The sequence below is a fragment of the Mixophyes fleayi genome, chromosome 1 (genome assembly GCF_038048845.1).
Source record: "Mixophyes fleayi isolate aMixFle1 chromosome 1, aMixFle1.hap1, whole genome shotgun sequence".
NCBI lineage: Eukaryota > Metazoa > Chordata > Amphibia > Anura > Limnodynastidae > Mixophyes > Mixophyes fleayi.
Window position 1 is genome coordinate 352,569,947 of NC_134402.1, and position 20,147 is coordinate 352,590,093.

General features: G+C 41.2%; 1 long non-coding RNA gene across 1 annotated transcript; it reads left to right on the top strand.

Moving 5' to 3' along the window:
- The first annotated feature begins 31 nt into the window (after window positions 1-31).
- LOC142108851 (uncharacterized) lies at window positions 32-19,855 on the top strand. Its single transcript, XR_012680233.1, has 3 exons — window positions 32-72; window positions 14,987-15,184; window positions 19,807-19,855. It is a non-coding gene; the product is annotated as an uncharacterized LOC142108851 (long non-coding RNA).
- Window positions 19,856-20,147: the final 292 nt, after the last annotated feature.

Below are 20,147 nucleotides of genomic sequence, written 5' to 3' on the forward strand. Positions count from 1 at the left end.
CCCTTCAGGGGGGCGCAACCTTCACGATGGAGCAATTTGCAACAGGAAGAAGCTGACTGCCAACATTGCTCGGTAATCCCACCTACCCTGGCTGGGCAGAGATGTTAACTCTTTGTGCAACCTCTAGCATTTGCTTAGTAAATACATATTTTATAAAAGTATAACACACTTCCACACGGAAACAGTTGGACACTGCAGTCCTCTACACCAAAAAAGTGTATTGCATATTTATGTATTGTATCAATCAATGAATACTTTGTTTGTAGCTATATAAAGATGTACTTATTCCACAGTTCTGACAGCACAGTTGATTAATTGTTATGGAGATGCAAGATTGGCTCTGATATAAAGCACCATGGCTAGAAAATAATTTATACCACACACAGGTATGGGACCTATTACCCAGAATGCTTGCCACTTGAGGTTTTCGGTATAGGGGTCTTTTCCCTAATTGGGAGCATTATGCCTAATACATAGTTAATGACAACACACTGTTCCCGACATTCTCTTCATTGTGGTAAATAGGAAGGTTACAGGTGTTGATCTTGTACATGTGGTTAATATGATTATTAAGCAGTTATAAATTTTTTCCTTTTTGGATTTCATAACTTTCTGAATAACAGGTTTCAAGATAAGATATCCCCTATCAGTATATTTGAATAGGTGGAAACATCTAACTTGGATGTTTCAGTAAGGATCTATGCTTGCCAGATTTAGGTAGTAATTAACATGAAAGTCATTATCACCTGGTGGTTGTACACGTCTTATCTTGAATTGAATTATTCAATACCTGTCACTATGAGCTCCACCCCACACCAGGTACCATTATGATGTCCTGGCAGGTTTTAGGGAGATAATGACATTTTTGATGCGAGAAGGACAAAGATCATATATGCAACTTTGGGAAGTGTCATGCAATCATATTTCTTAATGGGAAATTGCACAGAAAAACATGAATTGAATGTAATGCTGATTGCATAGTGCTTGTACAATGGCCATTCTGGAGATGTCTATATGGCCGCCCTTTGCCAATTAGGTGACAGCTTAATTGATGCTAGGCGAGACTGGAAACTTGACAGTATGCACAAAACACAAGTTTGTAGGAATCTATGACCTGCAAACTGGATTTGTTCTAGGATAGGATTTCCACCTAACAACAGCTGGTGGGTTAGGTAACCAGCCTCCCAGATCTCACTAATAGCAGAGGAAGTGAAAGAAATTTCCCTCCCTGGCTGGTGCATGTGAGGAAGAATACCAGCATAAAATAAAAAACAAACAGCAATTCTAAATCAGGGATGCCATAAGAAAAATGGTGCCAGTAACTTTTATGGGGGCTGGGGGTGGGGTTTAGGGGACAAAATTTAATTATCTGAACAGGAAATATATGTTTACTGATATGAAACTCCTGCAGGATACATAACAGGCCATTTACCCACTTTGAAACAATATAATTCCATGTTATTGAAACATAATTCCACTTAAGAAGAATATAAACGTAAACTGAAATATCTAGCAAATTCCACCACTGGAAACAACATGATATTCAGTAACCATCTTTACTTTGACTCTTTTGCTGCAGAGTCCATTCTTCCTCTGGACCTTTGTTGTGCCTAGTGAGGAGGACAGAAAATGGAAAAATGATGTTAGTCAACATTTCTCCAGAGGAAGCAACAGCAATTGGCATAGGGTGGGTCAGATGGGAGCTGTTGCTAGGTGGTAATCCTATTGAAAATAACCCAGATTGCAGGTCATACATTGCTACAAACTAGGGTTTTGTTCATCGGGAGGCTTGTCACCTAGCAACAGCTATTGCGCAGATTATCACATACCTGATGGTTGTTCTGAGAAATTCGGTCTTATGTAGATTGGTTGGCCTCCAATAATGCTTAGCAAATGCACAAGCTAAAGAATGAGCTGCATGCATGATTGCCTGTAAAGGAATGCCATTAGCAATTGCTATAGTGGTTGCTACACTCCCCAATAAGTGGCCCTTGAACTGATGTATCAGTGCCTGCACCTTTCATAGTTGCCACTATCTATTCTTTAGTGGTAGAGGATCTGGCAGCACAGAATGGTTTTCTGCAAGTATTAAAAAGTTGAGAGATATTCTCTCATAGATTAGCAGTCAAGGCAAGATAAGCTGCAACACAAAGATTAGGCTCTGAAACATCTTGGACAAGATAAAGTTCCACTATGGAATGCCTGAATGAAGAAGTTTTAGTGTGATCTTATCAAATATTATGATACACAACTGGGGTAAATGTATCATAGTGCGGGTTGTACAAGTCGCCGTAAATCGGCGAGATGACAGCTTAAATTTAAAGCGGCGCTGCCTTATAAAGGGAAACTTCCCTTTGCAAGGCAGAAGAAGCTAGGCCTGCTTAATATTTAGTGGTTAAAAAGCCAAAGGCAACAGGGTTGAATTGTGATAAGAGTTCCCCTGAGCCCATCATAAATGTGCCCTAGTACAAAAAGATGCATTAGTAACCTGGATGTGCTACGAGGTCTCCTGGTTGATATCACTAACAACAACCTGGATGTGCTACGAGGTCTCCTGGTTGATATCACTAACAACAACCTGGATGTGCTACGAGGTCTCCTGGTTGGGCAGAATCTCAGCATTCAAGATGACGCTCCTTCCGAAACTAATGTACCTATTCCGCATGTTGCCATTCCGTTTACCTACACGCTTAATGAGCAAACTGATCTCAATCATGAAGACATACATTTGGAGAGCTAGGCCTCCTCGTATGGCAATGCAACGCATGACTCAGGGGAAACCCCAGGGGGGGCTGGCCCTTCCAAACTTGAGAAATTACCAATAAGCTTGTTAGTTGTCCCAGTTGAGAGATTGGTACTTGCCACAGGGCGAGAAACCTTGGGTGGACCTGGAGCGCGCCTGCAACCCTGACTTTCCATTAGTAGACCTCCTATAGGTGCCCAAAGAATGGAGGCCCCCTGCTAACAGGTTGCCTGCCATTACTAGAGATGCCTTGGTAATATGGGACCGGCTGTGCAGTGATACGGAGGGGGTGGTGCGCCCAACAGCTAACGTCTCCATTCAAGCGGTGGCTAAACAGATTCCTAACTTAAATCTGACAGGGTGGACAGCTAGAGGCATTCAGACACTGGGCCATTTATTTGACGAAGGTAGACTTGCATCATTCTCTCACCTATGTGATTTTTACCATCTGACTAGACGAGATTTCTACAAGTACTTGCAGATCAGACATTGGCTTGCAACCCCGCCACTTAAGAACAGACCAATCGGCCCGCCCACAGTATTATACTATTCTAAATTGACTAAGGGGAGTAACAAAGCAGGCATAACGGGTTGGTATAATATTTTGCAGAAACTGATCCACCCAAGTCCAAAGTACAGCGCCAGTGGGAGACAGATCTCAGACTGGATCTCTCAGAGAAAAGACTGGGAGCGTATCTTTTTGAATTCATTCAAAATGACCAAGTGCCTGAACCGCACAGAAATGTTAGTAAAACTGATAAACAGACTATACGCCACCCCAGAAAAACTTCACAAAATATGGCCATCTTCTCCCCCAACTTGTTGGCGTAATTGCTCGGAGAAGTTGAGACATACTCCATATGTTCTGGTCCTGCCCGGTGCTGCAGCCCCTGTGGAATGAGGTATCTGCACTTCTTAATAAAGTATTTAGATATCAAGAACATTTGACCCCTGAATTGGTATTGTTGCATCATTACCCAGCTTCAATCCTGAAGTGGGATAGATACGTGATGGGGCAGATCTTCATAGCTGCTAGAGCGGCGATCGCCCAGGCGTGGAAACAGCCCCTCCCTCCTCCAATGGCAAAAGTTATCTCTAAAACCAATTTCAGTTTTGAAATGGAAACCCTTGGGGTGCCTTATTCCACGGCGACTGCTTCCCCATTGGTGAAATGGTGAGCGTGGCATGTATATATGACAGATGGCGAGGGGGCACCGGAACGGGTTCCACAGTAAAGTGTAGGAGTTAAAGTCTCAAATATATAGCCTAGGAAGGATCTAGAGAGCTCAAGATTTAAAGCCGTGATTAGTGTATGTCTTTGGTTACTGAAATGATATTAGGTTGGGTCACCCAGTACACTCATGTGCCTAGTATAACGCATTGAAAGGGTTGTTGATGTACCTTCTTTGGTGAAAAGCTTTGGATATATTGTTATGTTCCTTACCCACTATGTACCCCTCCCTTCCCTTCTTATCCATTTGTTATTGTCCTTTCCTACTCCCCCCTCTTCCCCTTTTTTTTATTTCTGTTACCCTTAAAAAATGTTTTCAAAATGTAATAAAAACTTTAAAAAAAAAAAAAAAAAAAGATGCATTAGTCAACGCTCTTGGGAACAACGCTAACGATAATGCTGTTTGCAACTTAGTAATGTTCACATAACAACATGGCAGAGACTCCAGCAGGCCCAGGGTACCCCGGAATCATTCCTCGGAGAACCCTAAAGGTATCTTGGAACCCTTGGTTGATCATGGGAAACCAGACTCTGGATGGCCAGACTGAGTATATAAGAATCATCTCTGATGCCCGGTCTGATCTAATTTTATGTAATACGGTAAAAGAGCAGGGGAAATGCATAGGGACGCATCAGGGTTGTTTAAGAGAAGGACATCACATCCATCTTTCATGCTACCGTCGAGCAAATTCTGGATACCAAGCAAGGAACTTGAACATTAGAAGATTTGGAAAAGGGGTCCATACCTTGACTTCCAAAGCTTTGTTAAATATTCATAGAAACATTGTCTTTCAATGCCACTATATTTAGAGAAATTCTGCAGTGAAATGCTGAGTCTGCTAACTTGGTCAGATCTCCTGGCAAGTGGGTTGCAGTTAAGAAAATGTTCTTTTGGACCACTCTATCCCATATCTTCAATCCTTCCTTCCATAGAGAAATCGAACGAGTGCCCTCTATTTTGTTAATGTATAACGCTACTGTACTGTTGTTCATGTCCAACTGAATGTGGGTACTAAGGTCCTCAAAGCAAGTTTTGCCGCTCTTAACATATTTATGTAGTGAACTGATTCCTTGGTTGACCTCTTACTGCGTTTTGTTGAGAAAAACCACCCCAACCTTTGAGAAATGCATCTGTTGTAATGGACATGTAAAGGGAGGAATTCAAGAGTGGCCGAGGACAGGAAAGTGCACCACAAACAAAGCTCCTGTATTAGCTGACAAGTCAGACAAATGCTGTCTGATTGTTTTGGGCTCTAATCAACTATCTTAGCAGATCCTGGGAATCTGTGCAATGTATGGGGTACATGCAAAAAACCTGGAGCCATTGCAGTCACTTTCTCTATGATCCTGCCAAACAGCATAGCATCACATTGGAATTCTGAATGGATTTGAGAATAAAATTCCATGTTTCTAGCCACTTATCTGGGGAGAACTGATAGACAAAACAAATGGGTGTCCAATTTGAATCTCAGAAAGGTAATGGTTTGAGACATTATTAGAAGTGACTTATTTATGTTCACAATAAACCCTAGGCTTGAAAGAGTTAAATTTAAATCACTATGTTCCTCTGTCTGAACTAAAAGCATGTCATCCAGATAAATGACACCATGAACCTTCTGTTATTGAAGCTGTGATATAACCGGGTTTTCATGATACGTGTAAAAGATATAGGGAGCAATGGACAGGCCAAACACCATTACTGTCCATTGAAAAAAGCAATCTTCCAAAGAAACCTCAAAAGCTGCTTGTGATTTGGGTGTATTGATATAGAATGGAATGCCTCTTTTAGGTCTATTTTTATAGAATAATAATCCTTGGTTGGTATTGGATATCTTCAATGCCTTCCTTACCAAACCTTTTTTGATTAAAATATACCTATCACACGATTAACAACGGTTAGATCCGATAATGCATTAGTGCAGTGGTTCCCAAACTTTTGCAGTTCGCAGCACCCTTAGAGTCTCCAATTTTTTCAAGGCACCCCTAAAAAATAATTATTGAGCAGTCCTGTTTTAGCAGTCGTTGGGTCAAAAAATTGTAATAAGTATTTAGGTCAGGACAGAAATACTTATTTAGTTGTATGCAAAAATGCCCCCTCTGCATCCAGACACTCTGCCCTTAGGCACTCTGCCCGCTCTGCATCCAGACACACTGCCCCCTCTGCCCTCTATCACTCTGTCCCCCCTTCTCTGCTTTCTGTCCCCATCCTCTGCCCCGCTGTCACCATCCTCTGCTCTCTGTCCCCCTCCTCTGCTCCGCTGTCACCATCCTCTGCTCTCTGTCCCCCTCCTCTGCTCCGCTGTCACCATCCTCTGCTCTCTGTCCCCTCCTCTGCGCTCTGTCCCCCTCCTCTGCTCCGCTGCCACCATCCTCTGCTCCGCTGCCACCATCCTCTGCTCCGCTGCCACCATCCTCTGCTCCGCTGTCCCCCTCCTCTGCTCAGCTGTTACCATCCTCTGCTCTCTGTCCCCCTCCTCTGCTCTGCTGCCACCATCCTCTGCTCCGCTGTCCCCCTCCTCTGCTCCGCTGTCCCCCTCCTCTGCCCTCTGTCCCCCTCCTCTGCTCCGCTGTCACCATCCTCTGCTCCGCTGTCACCATCCTCTGCTCCGCTGTCACCATCCTCTGCTCCGCTGTCACCATCCTCTGCCCTCTGTCCCCCTCCTCTGCTCTCTGTCCCCCTCCTCTGCTCTGCTGTCACCATCCTCTGCTCCGCTGTCACCATCCTCTGCTCTCTGTCCCCCTCCTCTGCTCTCTGTCCCCCTCCTCTGCTCTCTGTCCCCCTCCTCTGCTCTCTGTCCCCCTCCTCTGCTCTCTGTCACTCTCACTCTGCCCCGCGCCAGGCGCCAGCCATAAAAAAAAAAAGAACACAGAAACTTACCAATCCGTCGGGCACCGGGACCCAGCAGCCTCCTCTCTCCCTCAGCTTGTTACTGACGTCGATATTCAGTGACAGCTGCGGGATAGAGGAGGCTGCTGGGTCCCGGCGCCCGACGGATTGGTAAGTTTCTGTGTTCTTTTTTTTTTAATGTCTGGCCGGCGGCACCCCAGTGACAGCGCCGCGGCACCCCTGGCGCACAGTTTGGGAACCGCCGCATTAGTGTTTATGTTTCCACGATCATGTTTTAATCGTATCAAAGCATATCGTATTGTTTAATTTGATTTTATAACCGGGACTAAAAATCTGGAAAATCAGGAAAACATTTCTGTAGTGTGTATCTAGTTTTAATCTTCCTTTAAATGTAAAGTGACAAGACAGAATATTGCAGGCAATGGCTTAGTTATTAAACTAACTAAATACACAAATAAGGCTAATCAAGGGCAACTTTTTGTTAGAAATGAGCAAGAGAGCACATCATTTGCTTAAATCACCAGTGATTTCAAAAGTATAGAGCTGCAATCTCTTTATCTCAATCTAACCTTCACAGCCTAATGCAGCAATACAATAGTCAACAATTTGTGAGCATATAAAGCAAACATTTTGTATCTGCTATATGTACTTTGACTGTCTAACATTTTGGATTGAGGGAGTTTATTTTAGTTATCTTATGTTGCTTTAAACATGTATGATGTTCATAGTGGTTCTTTATTTAGGAATGCTGTGCTTCCTGGGGACAAGGGGAAATACAACTTATAAAGTATTATATATTTTCACCTTATTTTTGTTTTAATATTCAATAAACCATGTGTTCACAAGCTATTCTGCATCTGTTTAATAGATTTAGTAATAACAGTATCATCATGTAAGCAGGGCCTGGAATACTGCTAGTTTGGTCATTGAGTAATGACCGTAATTTAAATAATAATAATAATAATGAAAGTACTGAAGAAGAGGAGCTACAGCAAGTGTCAATTCAGTATAATGGCTTTTTAAGAAGACACTATCACCAAATTTGTGTAAGTTATGTTTAAACATTACCATTAGAAATGTATAGTGTATAAGTCATGGAGTTTTTATGAAACCCGACACTCCTTCTCGCCCTCCTTCCCCCCTGACAATAATAATTTTCTGCTATATATTCAACTATTTACAAAATGAATGTTCCCCCTGCAGGTTTCTTTGCCCCTTTTTTTTTTTTTTGTCTTTCTTACGACATTTTCTTTTATCTCTAAAAGTGGCAACACTATAGCAGTAAGTCTAATACATCAGACACACACTCACTGCTTAACACACTTTAGTCCTCTTCCCCGATACCACTACCCTCTTATGCAATTGATCTTCTATGATCAAAAATAATAGAATTGTAATGTTTATGTATTTTCAGCTACTCAAAATTTGCCTCATAAACCCCCCCAAACACAGAGACGGAGTTTTTCTCTTCTCCGCCTCTTTCCACCCTGGTTCCTAAAACTCGAGTTGAGTTTAGAACCTTAATCCCTTTTTCTTTCACTCCTCTATGTATGCCCCTTAACCTATTTTTCCAGTGGTATCTGGTGCCACAAGTCACTCATCTCCAATTATTTTCTCAGCGATCTATATCTTTTAAACCACCGTGAAGTTTAAACTTCTTACGTTGAATGTCAACGGGCTTAATTCCCCCACAAAAAGGACAATAGCTCACCAATTTATTAAGAGACAGAATCCAGATATAGTCCTTCTTCAAGAGACCCATTTTAAAGACCCACACCCTTCCCTTGCATCTAAACTCTACCCACACGCTTTCTATTCCTCTTCCAGTGTGAAGCGCCGTGGCACTGCCATTTTAATACATCATAGAGTAACCCTAACCATAGAATCCACGATCTCAGATCCACATGGTAGATTTCTCATCCTAAAAGGCTTGCTCAATCAAACTACTATAACAATAGCCTCAGTCTATGCCCCGAACGTGCGTCAGGGAACCTTTTATTCCAGTTTCTTTCAGCAACTCTCCTCATCTATGAGTACCATTACCATTGTTGGGGGAGACTTTAACACCGTCCTTGACAGTTCACTAGACCGTTCTCGACCCAAGCAAATTCATTCCACACAATCCAAAGATTTGACAAGATTGAAATCACAACTTCATTTGCATAATCTGTATGACGTTTGGCATATCCCTCTTCTAGATCATATACACACTATTCACCTCCTCATGACTTGTACACAAGAATTGACTACTTTTTTGTTGACTATCTGACTACACAGAAAATAAATGGGGTCCAAGTACTCCCTGTTTCCTGGTCTGACCATGACGTGGTAGAATTAACACTTCGTTTACCTCAACAAAATGACACTCGCCCAAAATGGAGACTCAATGAAACCCTTCTGCTTAAACAAGACCACATCTTAGAAATTACACAAGCAATTACAGAATATGTTTCCCTTAATTCTTCTCCAGATATATCTCAAGCAATTTTATGGGAGGCACATAAGGCCACAATACGTGGTACTAGTATTAGTATGTCATCAAAACAAAAAAAAGAGGAAATCGATCGTATAAAATCCTTAGAATTAGACATTCACAATACCACACTTCTCCATCAGCAGCACCCTAAAAGACGTATTTATTTAAAAATGCTATCACTTAAAGGCCAATTAAATCAAAACCCTCCTATGGCTAAAACAAAAATATTATGAGAAGGGCGATAAGGCAGATTCTATCTTAGCGCGCAAATTAAAAGCTAAGCGAACGAAGAATAGAATCTCTTCTATAAAATCTTCTACAGGCTCATTACTATATAACCCAAAACATATAGCACATAGATTTCGAGAATATTAGGAATCCCTATATAATATCACCCCAGACATCACAGACCCCCTCCTTCTATAATCCAGCATAAAAAAATACCTCCAATCGTGCCATCTCCCTAAAACAACCCCTGCACAGCTAGCCTCCCTCAACGCTGAGATCACGACAGAAGAAATCATCGATGTTATTAAATCTCTGAAACGTCAATCAGCTCCCATACCAGATGGATTTACTTCACTCTATTATAAGAAATTCATCAAGCCCTTGGCACCCATGCTATCTGGTTTGTTTAACTTCATATTATCGGGGGGCAAATTCGACGGGGCGACCACTGGAGCAGGGATTGTAGTCATTCCCAAACCTGGGAGGGATCCCACAGAAGCAGGGAGCTATCGCCCCATCTCACTCTTAAATGTTGATTTAAAATTTTTTGCTAAGGTTCTTGCCAATAGACTGAGCCCAGTACTACCCTCAATAGTACACCCAGACCAGGTGGGTTTCGTCCCGGGTAGGCAACCTTCGGACAACACTAGAAGGCTGATTGATTTGATTCATATAGCTAATACAGATGCTCTCCCGGCTCTGGTGATCGCCTTAGACGCCGAAAAGGCCTTTGATAGGGTTGCTTGGCCTTTCATGCAACAAACATTAGTTTCTATGGGAATTCAAGGAGACTTCTGTCGTGGCATCTCAGCATTATACCATAATCCAACAGCCTCAGTATTAGCCAATGGCTTCACCTCTACTCCTTTTACTATACACAATGGCACCAGACAGGGATGCCCTCTTTCCCCCCTTATATTTGCCCTCATTATGGAACCCCTTGCAGCGCGCATATGAAACAACCCTGATATTACGGGTATACCAACCTCCACTAGGGACCATAAAATTGCTTTGTACGCTGATGATGTCATCTTATCACTGACTAACCCTCATATCACGCTCCCAAATCTTATTAAAGAAATTGACACATACAGCTCCCTTTCCAACTATAAGATTAACGCTGACAAATCCGAGATTTTGAGTTTAAATATTGCGCCCACGGAAACTCAGACACTTAAAACTAACTTCAAATTTAGGTGGCAATCTAAGCAACTCAAATATCTAGGTGTATACCTAACTAAATCTTACTCCCAACTTTATGCTGCTAATTTCCCAAAGCTCATTAACACAATAAAAGCTGACCTTACACAGTGGTCTAAACCTACGGTCTCCTGGTTTGGTCGTATAGCTACTATAAAAATGAATATATTACCCCACCTCCTCTATTTATGGCAGACCCTCCCCATACATGTCCCCATGCATGTACTTAAAAACTTACAGCAATCCCTGTCAAAATTCATATGGGCCGGTCGTAAACCAAGAATCCGACTTCGGCTTTCATTCAAACACCAAAGCATAGGGGGCCTGGGTGTACCCAATTTAATAAAATACTATCAAGCCACTCATTTAGTGCAATGCGTCCTTTGGCACTCTCCCCCCAGATCGGCGTGTCTGGACACTTGTAGAAGCTGATTTACTTAACCTATACTCACCCTCCTCGTTGCTTTGGACCAAGCCTCAGCACAGAACCAAACTCTTAAACTATACCCCCCACAGCTAAATTCTCTATAGCTATCTGGGACCGAGTGACACGTATATATGAACTTCGTTCCCAACATCCGCTGCTCGTCCCATTATGGAACTCTCCTGATTTCCCCCCAGGGATAAATCATAAAGCCTTCCATTACTGGACTCGCCACCATCTTCTATTTCCATGGGACATTGCTCGCATGAATATCTTCCCTACATTTGCGGAGCTAAAAAAAAGATACAATTTTCCCAATTCAATTTTTTATCAGTACCTACAAACTAGACACTTCTACAACTCCCTACCTAGACCTGCCCTCACAGATCAGTGTTCTCCCCTAGAATAATTCTGTAAACACCCAAACTCCACGAGAGGCCTCATATCCTCATTATACCAACTATTAAACAATTATGGCCTTCCATCTAAAGAACCACATGAACTCGCGTGGGAGAAAGACACAGGAGAGATTATAGATCCTAAAGAGTGGACCAAGATTAGAACTAATCTGGCTAAAACCTCTATCTCTGTTCGAATCAAAGAAAATTCATTCAAAATATATAGTAGATGGTACTTGGTCCCATCGCGTCTTCATACTATATTCCCAGCCTCCTCGGACAGGTGTTGGAGGGAGTATGGTCGCAGAGGCTCCCTGCTGCACGTTTGGTGGTCATGCCCCAAGATAGTCTCATACTGGCAACAAGTCCATAAGTTGATATCCTCCATCATTTACATTCAAATTCCTGACACACCGCTCTTTTCATTACTCCCTAGACCTCTCCATAATATATCCCGCCCAACTCAAAAACTAATTAGACATATTCTTAATGCAGCTAACTGCCTGATTGCTTCGCACTGGAAGAGCTCGATCCCACCCTCACTTACTGCGACCATAAATTTTGTATGGTCAACATATCGATTGGAAAGTATAACCGCCACCCTCAACGATACTCCAATTCAATTCAAAGCTGTGTGGAACCCCTGGACATCCTTTTATGAAGCTGAACCGCCCCTTTCTACCGTTTGACATTCTCTTATTTTAACTTACTATCTAATTACTTCTTCCTGATTGGAGATGACTGACTAAATATACCAATCTCTTGCTCTAGTTACCATAGTCAAACTCACTCATCTTTATTTTTCTCTCTCCCTCATCAGATACCTTCCTTCTCTTCCCCCTTAACCCCCTGTATGTCTCCCCTCACCTACAAACTTTTTCTCTTTGAATTATATACACCAAATCTACATTTGGATTTTACATCACTTTATTTATCATACGCCTGCAAATGTTTTCATTTTATCCTCATGTATTTATGTTCTTCTCCATTTATACAACTCATTGCTGATGTTTTATACGTGTAAACCTGGTTAAATAAACAATAAAAAATTTTGTTTAAAAAAAGAAATGTATAGTGTATATGTATTTTGTGTAGGTATCATTAAATGTTTTTGTTGGGCTTTTATTTTTTTAAAGTTGGGCACCATCAGAGTGGTCTTTTTCTGCAACCCCTTCTTAATCTAACAACCCCTACATATAGTGGTCTGAAAAGAATAAATGAAGTCTTCGTAATAGCTTACTGGAAGCAAAGAGCCAGGAAGAGCTCACTTTCCCTACAGAAAATGAGTGCACTGCATGTCACCCATAGGTCTACAATAGAGCACCATTGTGGGCTTTGGATGGAGATCCAAGCACCAAGAGATGCAAAAAAAAGAGTGAATATGGGGTAGTTAGGCAACTCATCTGCGGCTTGGGGACTGGGGAAGGTATGAATAGGTCACCAATTCAGTGACCATTGCAGATGTGGCACACACAAGAACCCTGATCCTGATGGTAAAGGCCAGGTGTGGGTAAGCGCCTGGTGAATCAGTATCGATACTGATAGGAGCAGAAGGCTATGCGGCGATGTGCGTTGGCCACGAGACATGGTTCACAGGGAGAAGAGTGGTTCTAGCCGGGACCAAAATAGCCCCTTGTGGAGCCCACAGGGCCATGACTTGGAAGCCATCTATAAGCGGGCAAAATCCAATTCCTTGCTTTGATAGGCCACAATTGTCAGAGTGGTCAAACGGAGCTCAGGGAGAACACCAATACTATCTTAGGCAGTCAAGCCATGGCCCCTGGGAAGATTTATTTAAGAAGTTGTTTTTCACAAAATTTGACAACCCCTTTAAACAAAACATGAAGAAAGGAATAGTAGGATATTTTGAATGATGCAATTTGACAGAAAAACATAAACGTATAAAGTTATATTGTTTTGTTATTGTATTTGCAGCTGTTACAGCTTGTAAACCATGAGTAACACAGGAATAAGATTGACAGAAGGAATATGTGAAAAATTAGGGAATTACAGGAAAGGTACAGAAACAATGGCTCTGCAGGCAAGGCTCTTTTAATAAAAGCAGTATTTGGCCTGGGTCAGAGAGGGGCGATGCCCCTAGACTTCCAAGTAATGGAACCCAGATTGGAGGGGCATAAAAGAGTTTCAATTTTAGGAATACTTGCCAACTCTCCCGGAATGTCCGGGAGACTCCCGCATTTCGCGAGAGTCTCCCGGACTTCCTAGTGAAGTGGGCAGAATTTGGTTCAAACGCCGCGATTCACCGGGAATTGCTGAAATGACGCGATTTCCGGCGCACCGCCCCCCTCACGCCCACCTCCACCTGCAGGCTCCAGTGGCGCATGCAGGGGGGGTTTCTGAGTCTCCAGAAACCCCCCCTGCGCTAACTAAGTGGCCACCATATCGGCACTGTCCTATACAGCAGCCGCGGCACTGTCAAAGAAGCGTACAGGACGGTGCTGTATTGTATACAGCACCGCCGCAGACGCTTCTTTGACAGCGCCGCGGCTGCTGTATAGGACAACGCTGCCGAAACGGAGCAGCTCTCTCTCGTGTTTTGTTTTGGGTTTTTTTTGGGTCAGGGGGGGACACCCCCCTGATGATCCTGCGTGCGCCCCTGGGCTCCCGCAAAACATTTTGATAAAGTTGGTAAGTATGATCTTAGGCACTTGTTTCAAAAAGGAGAATCTCCTATTTCAGTAAGTTAATTGACTTAATGTTTGATATCTCCTGGGTTAAATTAAATACTACATTAACCAAATATTCTTTATGCTACCTCTTATATAACTGTAACAATAGCTTTAGTCCCAAATCTATACCTACTACAAGCATTAACTGTAGACCTGGCCTTAGCCCAATCCCTTACCCAACTGATATTTTGCCAAGTGGTATGGGTGTCTACTGATAAGTACTTTGCCTTGAGCCCAATAATGTCTTAAAGCAGCTTTGGCTGTAAACAAGTTTTGTTCTGCAAGTAGACTTTAGTAACAGTCTTATAAAGGCAAGGAAAATTTCTGCAAAAAAAATAAAATAAATAGTATACTTTCCTATGCATTTTTTTCTTTTACATTTTTATCTTTTAATGAAGGAAATTAGAATTCTAGCAATGTAGTATGACATATACACAAAATATAGTTAAAGTTATCAAAAATTACAGTCATGAAATCAGTTATAGATTGAAGAAACTGCTCAAATGCTATAATATTGATTAAGCAAAAAACGTAGGTATATTCTCAGCAAAATAATTGAGAATTAAGTAATTCAAGGCATTGGAGGAGCAAGGGAACAAAGTATCAGAAGGATGTCTCATATATATCAGAGTCTCATACCACGTAGTGTAGCGAAAACAATTTCAGATCTGTTCTTTTGTAGATGGTTGTAATGTGTCAATAAAACTGTCCCCTGTTTCATAACATTTCTTTGTATTTCTTGATGTAGGGAAGCCTGCAAGCAAGTCCAAATGAAAGGCAAAGCAAAGTTTATATCAAGATTTAATGCAAATGAATTGGAGTACTGTGAATCCACATTTGGAGGATAGTTTTACGGGCTGCTGCCGATGTGACCAATAAGAGCTTTCCTTTGCCCTTATTTATCCTAATATTTGATGGCAAAATTCCCAAAACTGATCATTCACAGGTAAGAGGTAGGTAATTAACTAATTCTTCAGTAGCTATTTCCAAACTCTGGTCCAGAAATGTCTAAACATGGGGCAAGTACAAAGACAATGATAAAGGTCTGCTGAATGGCAGTGGCATGCAAACCTATCAAGTATTCCTATTAAATGTCCTCTATGTGGAAATATATAGGTCATTTTTGATATATATATATTGATAAACATGTCCACATATGTTTTGACTGATAATAGTTTGGATGAAGTGATTAGTGCTTTTAGTAAGTCTTTAATGGATAAGTTGGGAAAATGTTCCAACGAGTATTGAAGTCCTCATGTAGATTTAGAATATTCAAAAGAAGTACAGAGAAAATCATAGTGTGTGGAAATTGCTGTATGTGTGGGGAGAGTTTTTTTTAATAATAACACATCTAATGCATTACCCCAGTCATTTCTGGGTATAGACCTAAGAAGTTTATGGGCATAATAATGAGCTTATAAAAACTAAAATCTTTGCAGGTTTACAACCCCAACTGTTTCTCTAGTTTATGCATAGTGGAGCAGCTTTTTTGCAGAAATATCTATTAATTGACCAAGCGGAATCCTTCCTGTTCCCATCTGGTAAATTGGTACCGAGTGCTTCCTCTCTGAAAATCAGGATTTCCCAGGAGAGACAGATGTAGTGAATAGTATGTATCGCCATCTTGGAATCGGGTATGCGCATGCGCAGACCTAACAGCTTCTTTAAACCTTCTGTTCTTCTCTCATTGGTGGATCCTAATGGCGCTTAGTTTAAAAGGCACTTCCTCCTTACCTACAGTGCCTGTTCTTTGAGTCACCTCCTGGTGATAGAAGTGGCTTCCTGTTACCTTCCAGCTATTTACCTCCATTCTGGACTGCAGAGCTGACACTCATCTTCGGACATCTCCTCTACATTTGTCTTCAGAGCTGACGCTCATTCTCCTGAACTTTCACCACATAGTGGTCTGCAGAGCTGACGCTCACTCTACTGAACTCCCCGCCACATAGTGGTCTGCAGAGCTGACGCTCATTCTCCTGAACTTTACACCACATAGTGGTCTGCAGAGCTGACGCTCACTCTACTGAACTCTCCGCCACATAGTGGTCTGCAGAGCTGACGCTCATCTCCGGACAACTCCTCTACATTTGCCTTTAGAGCTGACGCTCATTCTCCTGAATCTTACACCACATAGTGGTCTACAGAGTTACACCGATCTGCATTATCCTCATTGCCATTACTTATTGTATTGACCACCCTTCCTACGGTACTACTGCCTGTAGTCTTCCCAGGGACTTCCGTACAGTGCTCTAGTAGGGACCGCGACCTGCGAGGTAGACGCAGCTAAGCCCATACCGCTTTGCGGCGGTTCCTGGTGAACACCGTCTCCTCGTTAGACTCCGCGCCCTGTTGGAGTAGTGCCAAACTGTTCGAATCTCTTGGTTTCGCTACATCTGCCGAGTCTCCTCGTAAGAACCGTGACAGTATGGGCGTAGTTTGAATTTATTGTGTAATATTAACTAGATCTTTCTCACTTACATCAATAACAGATTGTGTAGAATGTGTGTGGGTATATCTTGATCAGGGAAATGTAAAAAGGGCCATAATATTTAGGTTGTCAATGAATTTTTGTTTTGAGAACAGTATTGCATATAAAGTTTGATCATGTGTTCAATCCCTGAGGTATCTTAGTAAAGCAGCATATGCAAGTATTTCTGGGAAATGTATGCCTCCATTAGATTTGATTGACACGATTTAATCAAACCTATACGAGCCCGTTTGTTATTCCAAATAAAATTACGAAAGATAGGATTAATAGCAGTTTGAAGTGGGTACAGTCATTTAGGAAACAGTAACATTTTAATGAGATTAGCTCTGCCTAGGCAGGACTATCAAAGACGGCTCCATGTCCTCAGTTTATTTTCAATATTCTGGATGGCGTTGGTGATATTACTAGTATTGAAAGTCTGTAATTTTAAGCCATAGGACTTCTTGCAAAAGTTTACTAACAAAAGTCACGTTAGGGGAGTAGCAGAGTATAAGTGTGTATAATATTCATGAAATATTCTGGCTATTTCCTACGTTTTAGTTAGAGTAATCTGCATACCATGTGTATTAATAGCAATAATATGACATTTACGCATTTATTTTGTAAGATTAGCAATGTATCTCCCAGGTTTTTTTTTCCCTGCGATAACGAAATTTCATGTGATCCAATTATACTTGGGACGGAGATAAGAAAAAACTCTCTAGTAATTGTCTAGATGAAGTATATTTTTTGAAAGTCTCCATGTTTGGATTAGAAATATATTATTTAAAACAGGTTTAAATTGAATCATATAAGGACCGGTATTCGCTATTTTTCTCTTTATTTTTATTCAATATATAAGTTACTAGCAGAATACCCGGCGTTGCCCGGGATTTAAAGAATGTTTATTTACAAAAATCAATCTAAATATTAAACATACATGTAAATATCATGTTAAAATTGGACCAGTAGAAGGTGAAAAGTGAAAATGTCAAACTGTATTTGAACTGTATATGATGGAACGAACCGATAAACAATTACTTCAAAACAGCTTGATAAACTATATTTCTCGTTTCTTCATTTGGGGCAAATACATACAAATTTCTTGGTGATCCAACTCTTGAGCACACAACGTAAAATTGTGCATGAGAAAAGCAAGGTGATTCCAAGTTGACTCCAGCTACATGTAAAGATTGTCCTTGGGCCTTATTGATAGACATGGCAAAAGCTAAACGAACTGGAAATTGTAGATGCTTAAATTGAAATGGCATATCAGATGGAATGAGAGGTATGCGTGGAATGAAAGCATTGTCACCTTTTGCACAGCCTGTCAAAATAGTTGCTTCAATGACATGAGAATTGAGCTTTTGGACTACTAATCTTGTACCGTTACAAAGTCTTGGAGGATTTAAATATCTGAGAAGCATAATGTGTGATCCAATCTTCAGTACCAGGTTATGCGGTGGCATTTCGGGAGGTTGTAAAGAGTTTAAAAATTCAGTAGGATAGTGCACAGCCTCATTTTCTTCAACAACGGTATCTATTGATTTGTATAATATGGCTTCTCCAGGCAACTCTTCTTGAATCTTTAAGTTGATGTTGTTTACACAATTATTTTAATTACTGGATGAAGCGGCATTAAACCATTCCCAATATTTAACAAATGATCAGCAAACTGACCCTCCATTGTGTTGCCATGCAGAGAAACTCTCATATTTGTGGTTAGTCGCAAAGTGCAAACATGCCTCCAAAGATGTGATGATTTAAGGCATGCATTAATTTCATCCGCCATTGTTCCTTTTGGAATGACCGGCAATGTTTGTCGAAAATCTCTAGCCAATAGAACAGTGACTCCACCCATTAGTAAATCATTGCCTCTTAAAAATTGAAGTGTTTGATTGAGGGCCTGTAAAGCATTTTTGTGTGACATGGTGCATTCATCCCATACAATGACCTGACATTGCTGCAGAATCTGAGCTTTTTCTGTTCGTTTAGTGATATTGCAGACGGGAGTTTCACTTCGGGCCAGATTAAGCGGTAACTTGAAAGCTGAATGTGCTGTTCTTTCACCAGGGAGCAAAGTTGCAGCAATTCCAGAAGAGGCCACAGCAATAGCTATCTTGGAATGTACTCGAATTTTAGCAAGTAACAACTTGATGAGAAACGTCTTACCTGTTCTTCCAGGTGCATCCAGAAAAAATATATTTCCCCTTTTTTTTGGAACTTCTTCCAAGACATTGTTCCAGACATTCCAGAGTTATGGTCGTTTTCGATGATTTTTAGGTGTTACCCCCTTCGCCACCCCCACCCTTAGGAGTGCTAGGGGTGTCTTGCCCCCACAATATTTGTTGTCAGACTGTAAGTCATATGTGTACCAGGTTTGGTGTAAATTGTTCCAGTCATTCCAGAGTTATGGTTGTTTTCGATGATTTTTAGGTGTTACCCCCCTTGCCACCCCCACCCCGTAATGAATTTCAATTTTAAATTTTTTTAGTTGCCTCCGTCATGTTTTAATACACTCGTATGCAAAATTTCATGATCTTCACTTGAAAAATGTGGATTTGTATAGAAAGACAGACAGAAGGACAAATTTTCTCTTTTATATATTATAGATAACTTGAGGCCACATGATCGCCTTGAAGGTCTCCCAAAACAATACTAGGACATCCCAATGTTCGATATTCGTACCAACTTAGACCATCCAATGGTGTTTTAAATACTGTTGGAAATGTCCAGATAGGAAGGGAAATTTGGTTCCACAATGAGGAGTGAAGATTTACAGGAGTAATAGACTTGTCCATAGTAGGATCATTTAATGTATTAAAATACCCTTCAAGAGCAAGATCTGGGGTTTCTATCTCAGGCAACAGCTGGGACATGTGTCTAAAGAAATCTGATTGTTGGTTATTTGTGGCATGCCGATTAAACAGAATGAATTTAAAGTCATGCACCTGTATATCTAGTAAAAGATAACAACTGTCAGGGTCTGGGACTGTATCAAGTATCATGTATGGGAGATGTTTGTTTATTAAGATTGCAACACCTCCAGTTTTAGTGTGATTGTGGCAGCAATACAATCATCTATCCATTTATCCTTTTAGATGGAGCCATCTCTGAATCGCCAATGAGTCTCCTGCAGAAAATCAAGGTCAAGTTTAGATTTTTTTAATGTGAGAGTGTAAACTTTTTCCATTTTACTGAGCCGTTTAATCCTCCCACATTCCACAAAAGAAATTTAACGTGTTGTAATGTGGGTGTTGAAAGGTAATTACCATTAGGTACTGTCATGATTAAGTAATAGACATAAATGCAGTTTAGAAGACTTACCCTGTCCCCGTGAGGGCCTGTCTCCTTAGATTTAATTTCACCAGACTCCTCCTATGCCACTCTAAACAATCTTGTGGAAAACCTGTAGCACTCACAAATAATAATAACTATACAC